Source organism: Mandrillus leucophaeus, unplaced genomic scaffold, assembly GCF_000951045.1.
Source record: "Mandrillus leucophaeus isolate KB7577 unplaced genomic scaffold, Mleu.le_1.0 Scaffold106, whole genome shotgun sequence".
NCBI lineage: Eukaryota > Metazoa > Chordata > Mammalia > Primates > Cercopithecidae > Mandrillus > Mandrillus leucophaeus.
Window position 1 is genome coordinate 838,558 of NW_012098765.1, and position 4,786 is coordinate 843,343.

The window sequence follows — 4,786 nt, forward strand, 5'->3', positions numbered from 1 at the left end:
CCCTTCTCCTTGCACCACTTTTTTTCCTTCTCTCCAGTTTCTTCCCTTCCTGCTTTGTGCGCCTTCGTTTCCCTTATCTCATACCCTTTATCCTCAGAGGTTGGAAGGGAGCCCCAAGACTCATAACCAAGACACCAAGATGTACACACACACACACACAGCCACAGATGTGTGAACAAATGTTTCATTAATGAGCAAATGCATCTATCTAAAGGTATGTTCAAGGCTGGGCGTGTTGGTTCACACCTGTAATCCCAGTACTTTGGGAGGCTGAGGTGGGTGGACCACCAGCTCAGGAGTTTGAGACCAACTTGACCAACATGGTGAAACCCCGTCTCTACCAAAAATACAAAAATTAGCTGGGCGTGGTGGCATGCGTCTGTAATCCCAGCTACTTGGGAGGCTGAGGCAGGAGAATAGCTTGAACCCGGGAGGTGGAGGTTGCAGAGAGCTGAGATTGTGGCACTGTAGTCCAGCCTGAGTGACAAAGCAAGGCTCTGTCTCGAAAAAAAAAAACAAAAAACAAATAAATAAATGTATATTCAGACGCACACACGCAATTAAAGGCATCCATAGCTTGCAATGTTTTGTACTTAGTATACATCAGGTACTATTATTTGTATACATATTTCCGAAAGATGAACAGGCAGAACGCGGAGGGAATAAGAGCTGAGCTCACTTGTACAGGAAGAGCCATGTACATGCACACCTGTACCCAGAGATGGCCCTCACTCAGACATGCACACACACATATTCCTCAGAGGAGTCTAGTACTTCTGGAATTGGGCTATTTCGGAAGCCAAGAAAGCACACATGTTTTTGCTGTGTTGTATGCAGTGTATGGTGTACATCTTTGCATGTGCCTGGTGTGTATACATATGCTGCATCAGCCTTCGTGGGATCATGACTCAGGGCTGCGCGGAGCCCTAGAAATCAGTTAGGGCAACCTGCATGTGGGGATTGCTTGAGTCTCTTATTGGATCTGACTTTTGTAAGTCCGTGAGGGATGCCAGCTTCTGCTTAATATGGATATTCTGGATAATTAAGATACCAGTCATGCATAGGCTGTGGACCACAGACTCTTAACATGCTGGCAAGTAAGCACATGATATGGACTTAGCACATATCAAACGAAGTTTTTTGGATCCTTAAAATTGGTTCTTTAGCCTGGGGGAACGTATGGAGACCTCATCTCTGCTAAAAAAAAAAAAGAATAATAGGTGGGTGTGGTGGTCATGCCTATAGTCCCAGCTACTTGGGTGGCTGAGGCAAGAGGGGATTGCTTAAGTCCAGGAGTGTGAGGCTGCGGTGAGCCATGATCACGCTGCTGCACTCCAGCCTAGATGACAGAGGGAAACCCTGTCTCAGAACAAATAAACAAACAAAAATTGGCGCTGTGTGCTTAGTGTATACTCATTGCGCACACAATTATTATGTACTTGGTCATTCTTAGAAAAGATGAGCCCTCCCACCCCATCCATGTACTGGTCCTTGTAGGAGCCAGGGCCAAGAGAGGGAATAGGACATCCTTGGCCTCTGCCCTGTCCCTGCTTCCCTTCTAGTAGGTACTCAGGTTGTCCATAGCTCCTCTTGGGTCTATTGTACACGTACAGACAGAGGGACCTGGGAGTCTTCTGGGTAGCTTCATTGCAGGGTCCGGTATTCCTTTTTGCTCTTTCCAGAGTGGATAGTATGTGAGCTTTCATTATACACATCATTTTTTGAGTTCCCTCCTCACTAGTGGGACCCCATGTGCCTTTGCATGCAAGCGGAGTGGGTGTTTCTTATGTTCAGTTTTGTTATGTGCCTTCTGTGGGTCACCAGAACCTGCTCATGAGTGTCTCTTATGTTCACACTAGCTAAGTCTATTAGGTTGGTGTGCCTGCTTTGTAGGCACGGGGGATTGGGTACTTCCTGCATTCGTTTGTGTTGTGGTCACACAGTATAGGTCCCAGGGAGGCTGCTTGGTAGGTGGCTATGGGGTGGTTCCGTATCCACTGTGTTCATGCCCTGTAGGCCCATGTGCCTAGTTTGTGTGCAGGTGGAGTGGGCGTTTCCTGTATTTATTTGTGTTGTGAACACACCGTGTGTATCCCAGGAGTCTGCTCTGTATGGGGGGTATTAAGTGGTCCCATGTCCGTTATGTACTTGCTGCATAAGACCCACATACCTACTTTGTATGGACAGAGGGTGTTTCCTTGCATTTATTTGTGTTGCGCACACAGTGCGGGTCCCAGGAGGCTGCTCTGTACAGGGAGTAGTAGGTAGTTCTGTGTCTGTTATGCACAGGCTGCACAGGTCCTGGGTACTTACTTTGTACGCCCACGGGGTAGGTGTTTCCTATATTTATTTATGTTACGCACTTCCAGTGTAGGTCTCGGGAGCATTCTCCATACACGTGGGCAGTTGGTGATTCTCGTGTTCCACACACACACACAAGGGTCCCGCATGCCCACTCAGTACGCACGGGGTAGCCTTGCTGGTAACAAAGCGAAGGGCGGCTGCAGCTGCTAAGCGAAGACCGCGCAGCGCATGCCTGCGTCCTCCTCCTCCTCCTCCTCCCTTTCCCTCCCTGCCTTCCCCTTCCTTTTTCCTCCCTCTCACACCCCCTCCCAGGTCTGGGTACCACTTGCAACCCTATCCTCCTCTTTGCACCACTGCGCCCCTGCCAGCAGGGGGCAGGAGCCATGCACCCTCCCAAGACCCTATGCCCACCTTCCTCTGGTCGGAGCCCCTTCACCCTTGGCCTTCCTTTCCTTCCTCCCTGTCCCCAAGCCATAATGTGCCTGGCACAGGGGAGGTGCTTGGTGACTGGGCACTGCCCTCCTCTCTTTCCTCCCCTCCCCTCCCTTCCCCACTCCTCTCCTTTCTGCTATTCTTCTCTCCCCTCCTATCTGCCCTTTCCCCCTTGGTGCTTCCCTGGACCCTCTTGTCACCTTCCTACTTTCTGCTCTCACCCCAGCCTGTCCCTTCCTCCTTTACCTGGGCTCTGTCTCTTTGCCCCCCATCCCCAACCTCATCTACCAGATCTCATTCTCTATTTCTCACTCTCCGTTTGTCTCTTCTTGTCTCTGTCTCGCATTTCTCTGTGGATCTCTGTCCAACAGAAAGCCTCTTCCAGTGCCTTTCTCCATTTCACTGTGTGTCTCTCTGTGTGTCTCTTGAGGTTCCTCTGTTCCTGTCACTTTCTTGCAGTCTCTGTCCATGTCTCTGCATTTCTCTGCCTCACTTTGACTCTCTGGGTCTCTGCCTTTGCTTTCTTTCTCTCACCATCTCTGTATTTCTTTTCATCTCTTTTTATGTCTTGATCTCTGTTTCTCTCTTTGCACATTTCTTTCTGTCTCTGTTTCTTAGGTTCTCTCTCAGAATCCCTATGTATATTTCTCTGTGTTTCTGTCTACACCTCCTTGTTTGACTCTGTCTCCTTGTTTGACTCTCTCTGTGTGCCTTCTTCTCTGTCTCAGTCTCAGTCTCTGTATCTTTTGGTCTCTGTCAGTGTCTGTCTTTCTGGCTTTGCATCTCTCTGTCTCTCTTTCTCTGTCTCTTTCGATGGCTCTTTCTTAATCTCTGCTTCCTCAGGTCTATCTCTCTTACCTCTGTGTGTGTCTGCCTCTGTCTCTATGTCTTCCTATCTCTGTATCTCTGCAACACTGCCTTGCATCTTCATTTGTCTCTCTTTGCATGTAGCTTTCTTCTATCTCTGATTTGTGCATATCTATCTCTTATTTCTGTGACTCTCTCTTTGTGAATTAGTCTCTTTCTCTCTTCATATATATTTTTTCACTATTTCCCTATCTCTGTGTGTCTACTTCTCTGTGGCTATCTTTCTGACTCTGCATCTCTCTCTCTGCATGGACCTCTTCTCCTTATCTCTTTGTCCCTGGGTGTCTCTGTGGTTCTTGGTACCCATTTGTGTCCCCATTTGCTCCCTCCTCCTTCCTTTCCCCCCACTCTGTCCCTGTGTCTCTATGTTTCTGTGTGTCTCTGGACATCTCTCTGCCTCTATGAGTCTCTCTCTGCCTCCATGTCCCCTATACTTCCTGCCCTCTCCCTTCTCCTTTTCCTCTTTGTCTCTGGGTGTCTCTTTGAGTCTCTGGCTTTTAGGGCCTCTCCCTGCCTTTAAGTTCCCTGTGCTCCCCACCCTTCTCTGTCTCTTTTCTCTCTGTGTGTCCCTGTGTCTATTTGTTTCTATGTGTCTCTGTGTCTCTCTGTGTCTCTGAGCATCTCTCTACCTCTAGGAGTCTTTCTCTGCCTCTGCATCTTCTGTGCTCCCTGTCCTGTCCCCTCTCTTTTTTTCCTCTGTCTCTGTCTCTGGGCATCTCTGTGTCTCTGAGTATCTCTGTGAGTCTCTGGACCTCAGGGTCTCCCCATACCTTTGAATCCCTCTCTGCTCCCTGCCCCTCTCCCTTTCCCCTCTGTCTCTTACTGTGTGTCCGTGTGTCTCTGTGTCTCTCAGTATCTCTGTGGGTCTCTGTGGGTCTCAAGGATTCTCCTTGTCTCGGTGTTCCCTTCTATTCCTACCCCTCTCCTCTATCTCTGTGTCTCTGTTTCTGCATATCTCTGTATCTCTCCGTCTCTGTGTCTCTCTGTGTCTCTGTGGGTCTCGGGCCTCTCCCTGCCTTCGTGTCCCCTGCGCTCCCCGCCCTCTCCCTCTCCCTCTCTCCCCCCTCGCTCTCTCGCTCGCGCTCTCTCTCTGAGCATCCTTGGGCCCGGGGTTGCCATGGGGACAAGGTGGGAGCCGGGGATGGCGCGCGCCTGGGCTCGCGCCGGCAGCTCAGGCGAGGAG